This window comes from Zootermopsis nevadensis, unplaced genomic scaffold (assembly GCF_977971745.1).
Source record: "Zootermopsis nevadensis isolate Lab colony 2312 unplaced genomic scaffold, Znev_1.0 Znev_ptg000045l, whole genome shotgun sequence".
NCBI lineage: Eukaryota > Metazoa > Arthropoda > Insecta > Blattodea > Termopsidae > Zootermopsis > Zootermopsis nevadensis.
Window position 1 is genome coordinate 2,569,248 of NW_028259177.1, and position 20,080 is coordinate 2,589,327.

At 40.4% G+C, this 20,080-nt stretch overlaps 1 long non-coding RNA gene across 1 annotated transcript; it reads left to right on the forward strand.

Annotated features, from left to right (window-relative positions):
* Positions 1-1,234: 1,234 nt before the first annotated feature.
* Positions 1,235-8,201, forward strand: LOC110831531 (uncharacterized). Its single transcript, XR_002543623.2, has 2 exons — positions 1,235-7,391; positions 7,882-8,201. It is a non-coding gene; the product is annotated as an uncharacterized LOC110831531 (long non-coding RNA).
* The last annotated feature ends 11,879 nt before the right edge of the window (positions 8,202-20,080 follow it).

Genomic DNA, 20,080 nt, shown 5'->3' on the forward strand with positions numbered 1-20,080 from the left:
AGCAGGCGTGACCTATTTATAGTATTAAACTAGTTTGGAAGGAGTCGTAAGAGGCATGGAAATGCTTTGAACTCAAGATTTCCTGAATACTTCCATCACCATGATTCAGTTTGTGAATATCTGAACTAAAATTAATATTTAGTCAATTGAGTTTTCTGAACGCTAGCCACAACAAAGTTCTGCACACGCTATCAATTTTCCTCGTACGAAACTTTGCTGCCGTAACTGCAGGTAAACATCAGCTCCAGAATCTTCAGAGTACTTATATTCACTGCAGATAAGTTTCTATACTATGAAGACGGCTTTCCCAACCATGAATTGCTGAGCTCAATCAAGCAGTGACAAGACTTCCATAAGAAGAGCCTGAAATTTGGATCCTCTGTTCCTTTAACGACAAACAAGATTATCCTGGGATAGGAATATTTAATCCGGTTTGCTCAAGGCACATAAGATACTCTCATAGTTTATTTCTGTAAAGCACTTCTGAAGAGACTTACAAATTAAATTAGCTGTCTTAGATAAAGGATAGTGGTAAAATCTGACTTGAGAACTATCATGTCAAAGGCAAGGTACACAGGTGGGCGTATTAAACGTTCATTCAAAGACATCCACAGTTTCAGTATTCTAAACAAATTTATTCTGCTTGATGATTTACTCAGTGATTGTCACCAGCCATATCACGTTGAAAATATCGATTCTCATTCGATCACCAAGGGTGAGCAGCACCGACCAGTACAGCTGCTTTAACGTTTAGCGTAAGTAATTACAGTCGACGAGCTAACTCAAGAGACCACTTGGAGTCTTACGGCCTTCAATAGACATGGTGCGATAATGTGGATTCGTCTCAAACAGACTTGTGCATTTTCTGAGCCCACGTTAACCTTCTTTCTGGTATCATATCAATAAATCCGGCAATTGCTTAAGCATTAAAAAAATAAATAAGGCTCTTTAAGATGGCAGGCTATTTATATGTATCTGATGTATATAACAGCAAGTGTCACAGACCGTAGTACCTAAAACAAATTATTAATTAAGGTAGTAAGTAGTAAGGATCGAACGGGGCACGAACAATTTTCAAGTGTAAAATTGAAAAGAGAACAGAAAATATTAATTACTTCTACCCGTGCCGAGATCCCCTCTAGAACTGCTACTCGGCGATGTCTTACAAATGAGACCGGTTTAATTAAATGAGGCACAGCAGTATTCATCCCCACCACTGCCACAGATTCTAGTTTATGTAACGCGGAATGTAAAGTTGAACAACAGAGGGAAACAGGTGAGGTTCTATGCAGGAAATGGTTCTACTCGTACACACATTGTGTCCCCTTGTCTTTCCTCCGTCGTCGTTAGCATCATTCACATAACAGCACGAACGAACTGCCTCGCTCTACGGAAAAAGATATTCATGAAGTTAAATACAACTTTTATCCCGGGTAGGGCTTCGAAATTCTCGACAGTATTTCGCAATTGTAATCTTCAATGCACAAAAATTAAAATTCCCCAGACATTTAAAATTCTCATTATACGATTTTCAAATGCGAAATTCACTCTCGCATATCGCTTTTAACAGACAACTTTGCGTTCTGATCATCTTCGTACTTCTTGTATTCCGTATTATGGTTCAACTTCTGCAAATTTAGTTATTGGTTATATATCCTTGGTACGTTCCCAAGTAACGGAATATGAAATGTTACTATCATACGTCATACTTTTCCTACCACTCCTCGCCCCGACCACCCGCACCACTTCCCAGAAAGACTACGACAGACTGCAAAGACTTGAAGTAAGAGATCGACAAAGAGCGAGAAAAGACAGACAGATCGATGTAACTTCGCTTCTGTAATAGCGTCATTTGCTCCAGAACAGGACCATCGTGAATCTTGCAGTACTGTGTGAACATTAAACTACTCTCAGAGTCGCTGCCACCAAGAAACTCACTCTCCTTAGACTTCTATACAAGAGTCGTAGAATGGTAGAAGAAACCCCTTGTAAACGTTATCCTGGAACGGACGATTTCGAACCAGCTATCCTTCCAGTAAATACATTTTGTAACTCACTGGGCTATTTATAAACTCCTTCACTTGGAAAGGGTAATGTTTCTTCCATTCGTTGTGGACCATATACTGGCTGGTTCCATTAATGTGAAGTGCCGAAATGCGGCGGACAAATTTGTAAACCTTCATTTAACAGTAAATATTACAACTTCTTAAGAACTTACTTCGGTGTGAAAGGGCAAGTTATCTAACATCATGCAGAGTCCCTCTTAGGGTCTGATAATCGCTCGGCTAATCAAGAAATTTCCCTTATTTTGCGGAACTCGAATGTTCATTGCCGTGTTCATAAAAGCCAGTTACTGGACTCATCCTGAGTCCGTTGGATATATACTAAGACGTCACCCCCGGTATATTCACGAGGCACTTTAATATTATTCCCCATCTACGCCTACTGTCTCCAACAAGGTCTCTTTTCTGTCGGGTTTTGAACTTCCCTTCGCCCTTTCCGTCATGCTCTGACGTAACAGGAATCATCATATGAGTGTAAGGTTACGCTATTGTGATAGAAAATGTACTATGTATTTGTGCAAGATATATTTCTGACAGTGAAGAATCCTCATGAGGGAACTGCCTCAACACAACCACATCGATCGTGACATATTCCACAAGACAGTACCGCCTCCTTTCCACCAACAAATTGGAACTGGAAACCCGTGGTTTCCCCAAGAGCCTGTGACCTAGTTACTATCCACATTACTTTCCATAACAGAACTTCTATCCTTTTTTCAGCGTAGCCTACACACAACACTGAAATATAGGGGAGAGCACTGTATTTTCTGCAATTATTATCATTCTCTTAATTAGGGTGGCTGTATCTGCTGTTTCATGCGCGTTGCAGTAAAATCACTTGCCCCAACCAACATTTCAATTACTATTATGAAATACGGAACCTACTCGGGTTCATTAGTGATCTTTTATCCCACTAAGACGCTGATATGAAACTTCCTATAGTCTTGCGAATGCTGTAAGATGTATAATTAGCAGACTATTATGGTCTCTGCTGGAACGTCTGTGGCATCATGAAAGCAAGTCAGACGTGTACACGTGTATACACATTCAAACACCAACCTCCAGATCAGGCTAATTAGACGTCTCTGTGGACGAGCCCATGAAATCAGTTCACTGAATATTGGTTTCTCTATTTACCTACTACCAAACCATATCACAGTTTACAGGTATTTCCTGCAAGCCACACTCTGTCCTGTGCCAATAAAACATCGCAGATTAAACACTGAGGGCTGATGTAATATCCTGCACGAGTTATATAGGCTGGGCTGATAGCGTTAAGACTCAGACCGGCGTCCAGAGGCGGTAATTGACGTGTTCATTTCCAGTTTTTCTTGTAAGAGGTGTTACACCATCAGTAAATAGTTCTGATACCGTGGGACTGCGATAACTCTTGAAGAAGATAATACAATAATTCCGCGTTCTTTTCTAGATAATGACTACCTTTACAGCACCCAGGGCCAAACTGTACGATTCGTCTATGTCACTAGCTTGTGGGTAGACAAAAAAGACGAAAGCGCTTATGTACCATGTAACCTTAAGACATTAAGACAGCGTGCTACAAAGTACTACTGCTGGGAAATCAGTTTTACAGTGTTGGCAGTACATGCTTACCTACTTGCTAGCCAACCCAAACCCCCAGATGTCCTTGATTTTATTACGTGCAGAGGACGTGGAACGTACAGATTCGCCCCAAATACTGTACCTCTCAAATGTTACAACGTACCACACAGTAATAGTAATTATAAATATTATCACAGTGTCCACTTTCAGAAGATACGTCGGTAAGAGTCAAGGAATAAATCTTGTGTTGAAGAGAGACGCTCAAAGCGGAGACAGTAATTGTAACGGTTGGGTATTGCATGAATGACATGGCTTCATTTTCCTCCTAGGAACATTCAGAATTTGAAACGAAAGGTGTGAGCACTGCGTATATTCAGGTACGGATGGCACCTTTTCACTCTCCTTCATTTATGATTTTGTAAAGTTATAATTCTAGGTGTGCGGTTTATGTGGGTGTAATTCAAACCATGCACGAGTGTCTCTTATTTTTGCAGTTACGTGAAAGAAAGTGAATTTATTTCTCAATCGACTGAATGTAGAAGAACGAAACCGTTCTGAAAATACCAGTTTCCTACGGAACTCTGTAAACACAAGTGGAAGACATCGCAGTGGAAACAAAATTAAATCTAATACTTAACTCGATGGAAACAAAATTAACTAGAAGTCGAATCGGTGAGAGAATTACTTAGTCTGTAGCAGTACTTCACTTGTTCCTCGTGTATCTACAGCCTTAATACAACTCAGATTGTATATGCAAATGCTCCGAGAGTGAGGGAGTCCATTTTCATTCGTACCTCCCGTAGGGATAAAAATTATTTTAAAAGTTTGAAGGAAGCTTAATTAGACTTACGTAATGTAACACACTGTTTGCAGTACGACACTGTTAATGTTTATGCAAAGGAGAATGAATCTCTTGGGAAGTAATCTCTACTTCTTCATGTCAGACCATCAACGTTTCTCACCTCCTTTCTTGAAGTATTCGTTTTTCTTCTCTTCATGCTTTTCAGGTCGATAATATTTATCAAGATGAATCTCTAAAGGTCTGTGGCACTTCTTACTTAATTACACTAATAATATGTTGGGCATTGCACAGTCTGCGATATAGTTGATGTACAAGACGTTTCGGGAGCTTACTCTACTCGCGTCTTCAGGTGGTTGGACACCATTATACTCTCTATTCTTGCCCTAGGAGTAGTTACGACGGCGGGAATCGAAACACGAATGGGTTGATCCAAAACGTCGCCCTTAATCTTATAATAATAATAAAATTACCACTTAGCCTATAATGACAACCGGTCATGGGAACAGAGGTAACTCCCGAAACGTCGCGCCGTGTAAATAGCAGAAAACGGACACTGTCTACCATAGCTTTAGCAAGATGTCAACAAATACATAAAGGTAACGATACAGACATGTCTTCATGACTAAGACCTCACATAAAAAGTGATACCACGCAGGTGGACACAGCCGTAGGATACTCCATACGACTCGCATCTGGGAGATATCCTGTTCGAACACTGGCCATGAACCCGTCCGTGAATCCCTTCAAGACATCCGAAATTTTAATTACGCAGGTACATCACATTACAGCCAACCCCGGTTATACCGAATTTCTTCTGACGTCCACATTTCACCGTCCACTCTGCAAACACAGGACATTCGTTGTCCGAGGGCTACCGGTCTCACTAAACAGCGTTTGTCATACACTGAAAATGCATTCGCCCCCCCTTTGATCTTAGAGATTATAAAGGCCAGCCTCTGGGAACTACGTAGTTCGAAATCATTGGTTTCCGTGTTGAAATTAAACTTGAAGCAAAAGCCATAGTACAGAAAAGTGAATCATATAGCATCTAAAATTAATATCCCAAATGTGCTTCAACTAGGCTACATATGAAACATCACAGGGAACAGATGGCGTATCAGATGCTTCTAAAATAAAATGGTAGACACTTTCGTGTTAGGCCCTATGCTACAATCATTATTAGGATGGTCAAATCAAGGAGGACGTAATGACAGTCGTCTACATAGGAGAATAATATTAAAATGTATTTTAGGGAATGAGGGTGGAAAGGTACTTACTGGATCCATCATATGCCTCAGGATAAGGACTGGTTGTTGGTCCTTGTGAATACAGTAACAAGGCTTTCTTTGGGTTCATCATCCGGTGTTTGATTTCCGGTAGAAGCAAGAAAATCTTTCCTTCGCCACCGGCTCTAGGTCGTATCCAGAGAGACGTCTGGTACTTACAGCGCTTCTAGCAAATTAAATGGACCGGGAGAGGGGAAGATGATTGCTCACCTTCAACATTATCACAATAAATACCACACATACCACTACTAGTGCCGAGGTTAAGAATGCGTGGATTATGTATGCCTTCACTTCCCAATACTCCTTCATTACAGTGCTTAACAGGACGCAAAGACACGTCCTCGTGGCTTGTGGTGTTAATTTTAGGACAGAGGAAATTTTCACCCTTGCCTTACAATGAATACGATACACAAACAAAAGAAAGAATTTTTGTAGAATATAATCCAGCTTTCGATATGAATAAATATCATGCAGTCGTGTGCGTGCCATGTAAACAAGAATCTATACAAATAAAACAATACTACTAAAGAACGTACTAAAAAATCTACGCGGTGGCGTACAAATCCACGCATTTCCGGGGACAAGACATTAAATTAATCACGAATGCCGTCTACTCTAGTTTAGGTACAGAAATAATGCATACTTTATTCCAATTGCACGCAATCCACGAGTAAAATACGCCTGTCTAAAAACGCAAAAGTTCCCCACAACACACAAGAAATAAAAAAAAAAACGTACCAGAGTAGTGCTGAGGAATGTTTCCAGTAGGGGAGAAGGGGGCTAGTTGTTACATGGGCAAGTTGTTATATTTTAGTTAAGTGGTATATTGTCTGTAATTAATTACTTAATAAAGGTCAGAATTGTTCTTCTGTTTACTAATACAATGTGTTGTAACAATTTTCCCCTTCACTGTAACTAACACCTAACAGGACACATCGTTACAAACCGCCTTCTCTTAAATAAACAAGTTTTGTGGCGAAACAAAAATAAATAGGCCTTTGAAAAAATGTTATTAATACAGCCGAATAATAGTACTACCTGAAGCCATAATTGCTAACTTCGTAAATTTTAAGAATAATTGTACAAAAAAAATCGTAATTGAAAATTGTAAGAACTAGCCCCAGTCTCCCCTAACGTAGCCTACTAACACTTACACAGTTCCCATGCGTGAGATTTTTGTTACTTTTTTCCCACTTCCACCAGCGATTCAACCTATCTTGTGCGGAAATGGCCGTGGGGTGAAAAGAAAAGGGGTTGTACTGAAATATACGTCTGGTGGCTTACATTATACAGCCACCGCCCAGCAAGGAAGAGGGTACATCAAAACAATATGCTCTTACTATCTCTCAGAATCCATCCCATCAGCATAATGCTTCTGAAACGCAGACGTGACTGACAGCAGATATGGGAGTGCGAAAATTCACCAGAAAAAAGTATAAAGAATATGGAAGGGATAAAGTTTCTTATACTTCAAAATGAAGGCAAGAAATGGATGACCGCAGGCTCTCCAAAACCACCAAATCAGCAAACCACAGCAGATAAGCCATCTAGTCCAGACATTACCGCTTTTACTGAAACCGAAATGTCATCAAAATACCCACAAAAAAGCGCCACTGAATTCTACGGCTGGGATAACAACAGGAAGATCTATCTTGTGCTAATATATTTGTGAAATAAAAGGTAAGAACACATTAATTCGATCTAGTAAACTATCTTGTATTACCCGTATCAAAATCTCGCGGGTTCTGCTACCAGAATGAGTTAATATGATGTTAGAATCGTCAGCTTACAAGGTAGCCAACAACAAAAGCTAATATAATATCCATGCTTCGAAGCAAGTGTGTTAATACGTAATAAATAATATCGTCACCAGCACGTATCTAATTGCACACGATTTACCCCTTATGAAGTTACTCAGGACACAGCGGTCAACGCCTGCGGTGGATTACAAGAAAGAGGTACGATCAAACGAAGTTTCGTGGCGTGCAAAGTTGCTTATGCGTGTACAGGTAATCGACAGCAAAACCACAGCTACTGAAGCAAACCGTATCAGTTAAAGATTTCGCAGCTATAACGCGACTATTGTGCATAGCAAAACGTGAGCTGTTAGTGCACGCCCCCCAAGTGATTTATGTTGAAGATTTAAAATATACTTCTGTTGAGATTTCAGGTTCTCACAGCGACGGGTATGAAAATGGCAGTCTTCTCGGATAATGCTCTGTATGACCTCACAGACCTACTGGGTGGAGCTTAAATGCATCGACCTGATGATGGAGGAATTTAGCTCATATGAAACGTCGGTCAATATCAACAAGACCATACAGTGCAACATTCCAGAGGATAGATATTTTCCTGTAATATTTGTTAAGGACGTAATGCAAAATACGATCATATTCTGTCGTTTTAGCTTCATTTTGTAACATAAGATCTTTTATAAGTTTCAGGATCTTATAGGTATTGCAAAGAATAACTATAAACTATGGCCTACGACGCAGTGTGCAGTCTAATTACTACTTAGTAGCATAGACTACAAGTTTGACTTTTATTCTCTACAGGAACGTAAAAATGTTTCATTATACCTTTCTCTCTACATCTCCATGGCCGAAATTTAAAATGTAGGCCTGTCCATCTTTAACGCTGTAGATGGAGACAGCATGTTTCTGCGAAACGTTGTTACGTACCTATGAGTCTCCATCCTCGCCGATGCGAGAAAGTTAAAACCTCGTCAAGAAAAGACGGTGAAGAAAACCTATTTTCATGCACAGCAGGATGTACGAGAAGTTGAAAGGTAGCACACGAATTTTCAAACTACTTCCTTACAACTTCTAGAATCTTACTAAATGTCATGTTCATATACGTTACATACTCCTGCTTCGAAAGCGGTAAACCCCGACTTAAAATCTTGACTCAGAGACCGGATCTAATAATTCAGTTTTTTCCGTAGTTTCTTCCAGTCCTTCCAGGATACTACCTCAAGTCAGGCCACAACCGTTTCCTTACATATCCTTTCCAATTCAACAATCTTTAAATAAACCACAAATCAATTAATGCTGTATGCACTTCGCACCTCCCGTAGGTTAGATTCATTTTAATATTTATATTATCCTCACAGATAAGCCATCAAACAAAATGACTACCTGTACGTCTGTGATGATGCACTTTCTGGAGCTTCTCCGTAACACTGAGTCATGTATTCGCTCGAGAGCGTGTCCTCAGGGTGGCTGATAGGAGAGGATGCCGCTGGATATGTAAGCTCTTTCGAATAATCAATAAGAATCCGTGGACCAAGAGGGTGTCCGATGCATGGAGACTGTGGGGCAGAAATACGAAACACTCGAGTACTGAAACAGCGGAAGAGACGTTTTGAAGTTGCTAAAATAGTTGTATGTACGAACGCACTTTAAATTTTAAACAGCAGCCTTCATGTTCCATTGTAAAAACAAGGCAACTCCATTCCTGTTTTGTGTCGGTTTAGAGGATCAATGTTGAAGCAGATTAAAATATCAGGGAATGGGTATTCAGGAACTTATCTTAAGAATCGAAAGTATTCTATTCTTACAAATTTGGCAAGCTTTCTTAGTACAAAGTAATGGAATGGAAAGACAGAGTAGGTTTCTCCGTGTCTCCGAAAGTATGAAAGGGATTTCCGCAGTGTAGTACAGGGTGTTTGTACTTACGGAAGGCATGGAGCTGCACCATTCATTTCAAATACGAGACAGAAAAAGAAAAAAAACTTCTAAAAAGGCACAAAACAGATATTAATTCCAATTTCTTACCCACTTATTATAAGACGAATTTACTTGATAATGTTAGAACGCACTTACCTCACCCCCTGTTCTGAGGGGGGAGGGTTAAAGAAAAGTGACAGTGGGGATGAAAGGGCGCTAAGGGTTAATGGTACAATAATATAGGTTTATCGGCCCACAGAACCCCTTCCAAAGAATCTCGCATCACCCCCTCAAGAACTTCGTTTTCCCCACATCGAACACAGCAAAACAGAAAAGGGTACAACAGGCAGCGAAACACAGGAGAAGGAAGACAGTAGGCAACGTATTAGTCAAGATGAGCCTTCCCTTCTCGTCTGGAAGTTCTGAAACTCTCTTTTTTGCCCCATGCCTTTTCTTCCCTTAAAATAATCTCGAAGAAAGTTGTAGGTTTTGGCTCATAAAGCCGGTAGCTATGGGATGAGAGCAGTCGAGCCACCAAAATAGCATCAAAAACCTTGCAGCTGAAACAGACGTAAAGTGTTTATCTGTAATGACTCCAGTCTATAGTCGGCGCAGTAGTTTCTGGCCGGTGGAGAAGCTGGCGGACGGGCCTAGTCTGTGTACCTGAGGTGGCACGGTCAGTGTATTTCTTTTGTTTGGGCGTTCAGTCACACAAGCTCCTCGGTGCAGTCAGCATTATACTTTCGCAAAAGAGACTCGCTCCTAGCCTCCCCCCACCGGTCAAAAACTACTGCGCCGACTATAACAAAATATACGTAAAAATTTAAAAATTCAGAATAAATTGCAAGTAAGTTGGGTTGCCGGGTCGTAGGAAAGAAATGCGCAACGAAACATGTAACTGAAGATGAACTTCATGCACATCGAAACACTTTCCATCTGAAGTGATGAGAAGAAAAGTCAGCCTGGCTCTTTGTGTAAACAGACAGGAATAAGCAAACACTGTCGCCGCCAACTTATCGCTTTGTAAAAGTCGGTAACGTCAGAATTATTTGCTTTGATACAAGACAAAGCACAAACATTTCATTTGTGTTTCTCCTTCAAAAGCCATTCAATTAGTGCATAACATAAAACTTTGGCGTTATCTGTTTTCAGTTCACTGAGTAAACTTGTGGTTACAACAATGTGGCATCTGCTACGTCTTTCTTTTGTTTTGTAGACATGGTGAGCTGAAATGGAGCCAGTGTACGCTGACGGCAGCAGATCGCGTCGTGCCCTACTCTTCGAACACAGACACGTCACAAAACGGACACTTTTGAAATCGGCTTTACTTACTCGTAACTAACTTCGTGGTCTTCCTTGAAAAGTTGATAGGTATTCCAGGTGGTGGGCAGATTTATATTTATTGTCTTCGTGGAACCCAAGGATTGATCGCGACGAGACAAAATACTGCCATAAAACCCTGTCATGAACTTGAAACCATCCCATAACCGCACACACTTTTCATGTGCTATGTGACTTCCAGCCTTAAGGGTTTTCAATTAAAATTATATGTGTTTCCCATTTCTACTCCTGCGTTCTACGTGTTCCGCAGAGTTCATCCTCCTTGAACTGATGACCGAAATAATAATAATAAGCGAAAAGTGCTAATTATTAAACTAATTATGAAAATTTCTTCATAATTTCTTAACTTAAAAATATTACATTTAACGTCATCCATGAAACATTGTCGCTACGAAATAACGGCCTAAAATACCAATAATCCAATACAGACGACGGTTTATTTAACGAAATTGTCAGTAAATGACAGAATGAATAATAATGACAAATCTGAAGGAACTGAGTAAAACTATAAGAAACCGCAATCAGAATAGCCTGTCTCTGAGCTCTCTCTTTAAAACTCGGCAACTTCCGAACACGCGAAGTTGCCTACAACTATTCAGCGACGATTAACAACAAGAGGCTGGAGAAATACGCAGACTGGCGAACTTGATGATGATTCGCAATTTTCGTCAAATATTGGGTTGAGTGTGTGGGGCACGGCTGACAGATGAGGAAGGCTACAGAGGGAGGCAGATGCAATGAGAGAAACAGATCATATTAAATTCGGATTAATCTGCTCAGGGAAGGATGGGAGGGGCGGTCTTACGAGAACGGCAATACGCGAGTGGAAACATACAATGGCAGTCTTAGGGCGCACACTTTACTCACAGTACAGATGAATTCAACAATACAAGCAAATACCGGAGTTTCTAGTGCAATTTTTCACTCAACAGGCAAGTTCATGGTATACTTTATCCTTCTTTGCCACTCCTTAAATTCAGTTCTTCTGTTTCATGGCGCAAGAATCAATTTGATTTATTGTCAGTGGATTTATACCTAGAGTACTAACGGAAACGACAGAGGTAAGGGTAAAGGCGAGAGAAAAAGAAAGAAAATAAGAGAGATAAAACAGCATCACGAAGAAAGGAAGTAATAAACCCACATGTATATCCTCGACGGGTTCCCGTGTTAAAGGTCACCACTTGTTACCGACGAGCTCATGAAGACGAAAATGAACCCGAAGGAGAAATAAACCCACAAACCGAATGGAACTGCGTTCAGCCTAAAGCAGGGGTTCTCACCCTTTTTCGCTGGCGTACCAATAATTCTAATTGAACACATTAAATGTACCATTAACCAAATACGTTCAGGGAAAACTTATTTATGTTAATATTATCTTTTGATTTTCTTACTTAGTTCGCGTACCACTCGACATTGGCTCGCGTACCATACGCTGAGAAACGCTGATCTACAAGGAAACGTGTCGCAGGATAGAATATCCTTCTGCGAGGAACAGAAAATTATCCGGCATGCTCAATCAGACACGTGATGACGGCAAGAAGTTAAGATTCTTTCTTGATTTCTGAGTCAATTAATACCTTTTCAGTGACAAATTGAAAATAATACGAAAATTATTCTGACCTATTTTGACATTATCTTACAAGTTCTGGTAAAATCAAAATGAAACCTCTTCAAGAAATCTGATTTTCGAGCTGAGATTCCACTCGGAACATCCAGATACTAAGAATACTAATTACTGAATCACACTTTTCGATACAGAATGTTAAGAGAAAACTGAACTAAAAAAATATGTGCCAACACGACGACGTATCACAGTTAATGATAAGAGGTGGTCCGAAACGTCCAATTGTTTGATTTCAATTTCTTGATTCAGACATACAGAACTTTTATCACGGATAACGCATGGGCATGGATCTGTGTAATACAAACAGCAATGTCTAACTCAGGGGTTCTCAACCTTTTGCAGATCTGGGGTCGCACGGATCCCTGCTTATAGACTCGCGGGCCGCAAAGTTATAAATTAAATTACGAAAATGTACTGAAACCTCATACCAATTTACGTAAACAGCAGCAATACTCTTTTTAAAAAAAACATGGTTTCCTGTCACTCAATTTTCGTGCATCCCTCCAGATGTTAGCACTACGACAAGCTCAATTCTTGATGTACGTCGTTTAAACAACTGCTCAAAGCAAAGGAATCTTCCAAATACCGTTATTAACGAGGCGTGTGTTCTCGTATCAGGTCAAACAAATAGACACAACATTACAATAAATGTACTAGAATCAGATAGGCTGGTGCCTGAGCTGGACTTCGAACCCCCTACCCCTCGTATACTACACGAGTGCTTACCACTACAAAGCTTTATATGCAAATTTCTTATACAATTATACTGTTATGACTTTACCTTATATATCATATCACATGTAGTATACAAAAGTTGTCTGCAATAATTAATTTACCTTTATAGTGGTTCCAGCTACCTGACGTTTCATAAAACTTCTCCAGAGCTCCTCTCCCTGCGTAGCTGTGGCTGAATTTTTCATCAAAACCCTCTTTACACCAATTTCTACTTCGCATTTACTCCAGATTACACTCTCAACACGGAATGGAGGCGGATGAATTGTATACTATATTAGCAGGAATTGTCTGGTGTCAAAGGAGAATAAGAGGGGATAGTGTAATAAATCCCGCACGCTGCTAGATTAACTTTGCTTTAAAAACTTTTTTAAATTAACGAACTCGATCATTAACTTTTGTTAGTTTTAAACAATACAAAACAAAGCTGAGTTCTTAAAAAAAACTGTCTGCATACTCGTACCAGGCAGATTCATGATGCAGATCATTTTAATGCGTTTGGTGATCCAGTGATCTGATCATTAGGAGACGGGCCTAAACACGTCATGAAGACGTGTAGAGGGCGTCGAGGTGAGGCATGGCGGATTCAGGAGGAACACACTGCTCTCTCTCACTCACTCATTCATTCTATGGTGCAGGATATTCTTTCAGAAGTCGATTGTATACTTGGCCTGTCAAAGAACAGCCTATTCTCTTTATAGAACAAGAAGGTTAATCACCGTGTTGACAAAAGCCCGCCACCGGAATCTATCCTGAGCTAGCTGCATCATCTCTTCCTGGTCTCAAGAAATAAGCATGCGAAGTTTGGTACAATCGGTATATACATTCTGGGTGAAAGCGAGCAAAACACACACACACACCTCTTCATATGCAAGGTTTTCAGGCGAGCTTCGGCTATAAACGGTTAGCCAAGTCCCCGCCCCTAAAATTTATTGTTTAAAATTCACTTTAATATTATCAATCCCTTAAGTCTAGATCTCCAAAGTGGTCTCTTCCATTCATACACTTCCCTACTAAAATTGTATTTTTTTTTTCAATCTCTTGCATGAGTGCTTCATGTCCGGTTCATCTCATTCTCCTCGATTTGATCGCTCTAATTATATTTGACGAGTATAAAGTATGAAAACTGTCAATCTGTTATTTTCTCTCCTGCCCCCCCCCCCCCCAGGTCCAACTGACCGAACTGACCTTTCCTCAGGAAACACCCTAATGCATAATCATCTTTCAGGACGAGACGCAAACGTAACTTCCATTAAACTAGCAGGTGAAAGTTTAGCATTGTACATTTCAATCTTCACGGCTTTAAAGACGAAATGGAAGATATAAGATTCTGAACCGAATCGCAGCAATAATTCAATATTTTTTTCATCCTTCGTCTTGGTTTGAAAACACCCACAACGTTCCGAAAGCTGGATCTGCTTCCGTCATCAGATGAGCAACCTGATCAGTTCAGACCACTTCAGAAAGCTAAATCTCCATCGCCATGGATCATCTCAGATAATGATTCCCCTTCCCAGAGCTAAATATGAGTTTAAATCCCCGCTGTGAAGTTGACAACTCCTCCCTTCCCAACCGAGCCGAATTACGGTCACAGAACGTGTACTGCGCTCCGTGTGGATGACTCGTAAGTTTTTTTAATAATACGAAATAAAAGTTGCAAATGTAAGCTGTCGGATATGGGCCCAAAACTCTAAAAAGATATTTAGGAACAGAACCACCACAAATCTAAAGGTCCATCTTCCCTAACAACTGAATTTAATTCTGGTAATAAATTGTGAAATGTGTTATTTCAGTCTTTGGTCTATGATAAAAGGCTAATTGTACTTGACCTAATTTGGTGCATAAAGCCAGTATGTTTCCGTTAGTACATCAAATACTCTCCCCATCCCAACCAAAGTAAATTAAACAAACGAACAGCCCCGGATTCAGAAACGTTGTAAAACAACTGTACCTCAATAAATTATCGTAAGTATGACATGAAAAGTTTTGATTTGAACTGTGAAACAGAGTCTGGAAATAGGTCTACGAACAGTATACTCCTAATTTGCCGGCTTCGGACACCATAGGCGTCAGCTGTAACATATAACAGCTGGATAACCTTCCTGTGCTACAGCAGAAATGTCACAAATATGCTGTTTCGTGGCAACAAAAACACAACGTGTTTATACATTACGGGGTGGCGGGATGTGCTAAACACACAGAACTAACCTGCTGTGTTGTTTTTACAGTAGCAAATACGTTATATTGTGGTCTGGATATCTCTTGCTGCAGTAAGATGGGAGTCTGTTACGAATCGATACATCAAAATCTCAATGGGTATTTCGTGATTGATGAGCAACGGTGGACTACTGTTTGATTATTTATTTCCTTTATCCGTGAATCTGTATAGAAAATGGGGTCGTACATGACAGAGAAGAGTGTACACATTAAAAAAAATGTAACGTCAAGCCAAAACGTTTACCTCATGCATAATGGTAATTCATAGATCTCTGTATCGTTTTCTAAACCCCCAGCCTCCTATTCGACAAATAAACCACAAAGCTAAATCCTCTAACGGAAGTTATTATTTATATTTATAACTGCGTTGTCTAGGCGACGTGCGTCATGAACTGTGAAAGCGGTATCTAAACTGCGCGTCAATAATAGTCCTAATTCGTAATTTAAACGCAGTATTGTTCCCTGATTTCATTCAACGGTAGTGGCTTAAATAATTAAATAGCAGAAGGTAAACAGTTTCGACCATCACGGTGGTCTAGCGGTTAGAAGGCTGGCCTTGTAATCCTGGGGGTCTCGGGTTCGATTCCCGGCGGTGCCCGAATTTATAACTTGTGTTGGGCAACGCCGTGGTCTAGGCAACACGGAGTTTTCCTCCGTGACATCCCAACAATTACTCCATTCACACACAGAAGAAGGCAATGGCAAACCACTTCTGGATCATCTGCCAAGAACGTATATGAACAGGTCCCAGTCCGAGAAGAGAAAAGGATGGAAGGACCCTGTTCATATGGACCTGTCGTCAGACAGAACACTAAATAAATAAATAAAATAAACAGTTTCATAAACCCAACTATGCTATTCACATGAATATTGGTTGCTTCATTTGATCCTTCATAGGCCCAAATATTTTAGAGACCCAACTAAAATACGAGTGTTTGGTGTCACGAAGTCATGCAAGAGACCAAATGGAGTATCATCGGTGGATAACATAACAGTTTCTAAAACCAGCCGTGCCACGAAGTGTGGGGCGTGTTTGTTTCGATAACAGGTCATGATTTCTGGCAATAGTAATACAGACTTGTTCGGCCCTGTTTGCCATCTCACCGGATTATACTGCTGTTTATGTTTAATTCCTTGTGTCACAGCAGTCTTTCGTGACTTGCGTTATGAACAGAGCTAAACTGGACATCCCAACGGGGTCCGATTCTGTAATTATCTCAATTCCTTCACAGACCAATGCGACTACGACCTTCTATGTTTACGCCACCATTTAATGTCCCCTGCCCTGACAGCGCGCGACGTAGAAAGTCTCAGTTGGGCCTGAGAATGCAGTAATGTTTCAGCCCTTATTTTGAACTCCAAACGTCGAACAGTGCAGTCGCCGTTTTCCTCAGATGGGACGGCAACCTGAAATACAGCACGACTAACTCCTTTCAGATCCTTATTCACTCAACATTCATGATCATCTTCAAATCTCATTCGACATTATATAGCCTCTACAGGACAAAGATAGTCGCTAAATATTCTAAGATCCAACAATAATATTAAAAAGGTTACCTCCAGTGACGAAGTTGTGTCGAAGTTTCTACTGTCCAAACTACGATTACTTATACTTTTCACTGTGTGTACCCATCCCATCCGTAATAATCCACACACAAACAGCTACAGAGGGTGATTTTTCATGTGGTTATTTCAACTTCGTTCGGGCCCACATGCATACTTATCAAAGTGTTTCGAATGTCTATACGCACAAAAGATAAAAATGTCAATATTATAACAAACGCTACTAGCTGGTAATGGCCAAAATGCTCCCTTCGTTAAATGCTTTGATTCCCGTTAAAACTGTCTGAAAGGCTGTCATTAACGCGTATCTGTTTCCACCTAACTTTATATGAATCACTTCTAACTTTATGCCTTCTGTTGCTGTGTCCGTTTCATTTGAAATTTGAAATCTCCGCATCTAGTCGTCACTAAAACAGCGCGTTCGTAGGACTCACTTTGAAGTTTTCATCATCAGTGAGCGAGACAAATGGGATGGGAGGACGTACAAAAGAGGACAGTGATGACGAACTGGAGGGGTGGGGGGGAGACAAAACTAAAGCGTTCAGATAACGAGATTTGGGAACCAGTGCCGTTGTAATGATGTTAAAAGTTCTGCATCACAGCAGAGTATCTAATACACAGTGACGACCTCTGCTTTGTACGTAATTTTTGGGGTTGGAATAAATACGATTAAAATGAGGGTACCAAGTGACATTCACAAATAAAAAAAATATAATATATTTAAACCATCGTATGCTCTTACAAAGTAATCATTTTATCATAAATTGCGTTCATATTTACATTCGGGCGTGATTCGAATCAATGGCCATGATAGTAATCCCCCATTCTAATCGACGTGAGTTAGGAAAACCTTTCACGCATTTAGATGCACCTAGACGGGGTGAGAGATGATCATTTTTCGGTAGCAATGTTACGATAGAGAGGACTGGAAAGGAAACTGAAACTATTTGCGCTCTTTTGGTTCCTGGATAATTAAAAAACACGATTTGACGGAAAAATCAATTTAGGTTTACCACAACATAAAGCAAAATTCGTATAGCAACAACTTGAACCGGTCCACATCCTAAAACTGTTAACGGTGACACTGCAATAAACAGAAAGTTGAAACCCCATCTGACTCAGTATCTTCTCTATTTTTATAACGCCCGGACCAGAAATCAAATTACTAAAACCGGCAGCGAGGCATATGTATCACAAGCCTCAGTTATCAAACGCTATCAAGTTGGAGGTGGTCTATAGAATGTTCAGACTGAGGTCTGTCGTGGTTAACCTCCGAGCGAATCGGGTAGTTCAGGACAGGAACCAGCGCCAAGCTCATGTGAACAAGATACAGAATTCTCGGGTTCCACAGAAGACGTGGAATATCTCTACTAGTTCATCCTTCGAAGCCAAAGCTCGTATAAACATTATATATGAATTCAGTCCGTACCGCAAGGGAAACATAATTGTTCACATCTGTCGTGTGAAATTATCTATTAATCTGTATTAATTTTTAAGAAAATATGAACACTAAGGCATTTTAAACATCACAAGGGATGGAGAAATTTCAATAAACAGCCTACTTAAAAGTGATCAACGCTTTTGATGTATGGCCAAGTAATATTTGAGACTGAGAACTGTAACGTCATATAACGCTTCAAGCAGCTAGGAGAAGTGACATTCCTGCGACTGTTGTTGGTGTCAATGCAGGATTCGTGGTTTCCTGCAGCTCTTTAAGCGTAAAGTTACACGTGCTGAATTCAGAACGCAAAGCAGCATAGAACTACAAGGCGCGTTCATTCAAACGCGGCGACCGTAAAATCTCCGTCCGAATCAATCAGCATCAACGTGGGCCTTTCCAATTTTTTGAAATTAAAAAAAAAATCAATCTCGTTGTACGGATGAGTTGGCAGATATATTCCACAGGTTACAAATTAAAGTACAGCCAGGGTGTGTGAAAACCTTTCATTTCTCACGTTTGCTTTGAAATGTGTAGAGAAGTTGGAATACAAAATTAGTAGGGATGTGGATTTGAGAGGATACTTATGAATAGCTACAGAACGCAGATATCACAGTAAACGTATCGAATTTTAATACATTTAACGTAAGAGCATTTTATGTGCGATGGCGAGAAATCAGTTTTGAGATTAATTATTCGGTTGCATATGACAATAATGTAGAATTTATTTCATTTATTACATGAAAGCTACACCTCATTTTGTGTAGGAAGGGCCAGGTCTCATTAAAAACTAGGCCTGGCATGAACCTACACAAACGATTTTAATGATCACTTCTTCATACTTATTTATTTTAACTTATTATGTCAGATTTGCAGTTTTCACAGCGGTAAAGATGAGCTTGTTGGTTTTCGGGGCTAAGCCCTGAAGATGGAGACTCTTTACGCCTAGAGGTGAGCTATGTGTAAAAACTGTCTTACCTTCACTATCGATGGAGAAGAGGCCAATCCCGTCGCCGCCTCGGATGGAGTAGGACACCCTGGAGTCATCACCTAGTGGATCTGCGTCAGTAGCCACTACAGTGGTGACCACTGTTCCCACAGGCTGGTTCTCGCGAACCGTCGCTGACACAACAAAATCACTAAACAGCGGCGGGTGAAGATTTTCATTCACATCCACAACTTCAACTACGACGTTCGTGTCCGTGAAGAGGGAGGGGTTTCCGCGATCACGAGCCCGCACCGTCAAACTGTGGACTTGCCGCTCTTCGAAATCCAGAGCCAAGGCTGTGCGTATTGTTCCGGAGAGTCGGTCGACACTGAAGTTACCTTCTCCTCCGTCTCCACCTCCAACAAGGGAATATCGAGCAATTAAAAGCTTTCGGTCCCTTGTCGTCATAGGTTAACTTCCTAAAGCAAGGGATTTTCATAACAGTTCCCATTTAAAATCCTTACTAAATCCGATAACAGTACAACAAAACAAACTGTTATTATTAGGTCCAGGTCTAACAGTATACATTCTTTTTTAGATGATATTAGAACAGACCTCAAAGCAATAAAGTAGGAGGCTTAGAGAAATTCGGTTAGAGAGTGTGGAATTAATTCATGTGGATCAGAACAAGTACCATTGGTGGGTCATTGTGGACACGGTATGTACCCTCAGGTTCCATAAGGGCCGGGGGATTTCTCGACTAGCTAAAAACCTATTATCCTCTCAAAAAGGCTTCCTCTCCATGGAATTGTTCGATATTGGCTACAGGTCGGCGTTCATACAACGAGTAATTTAGCT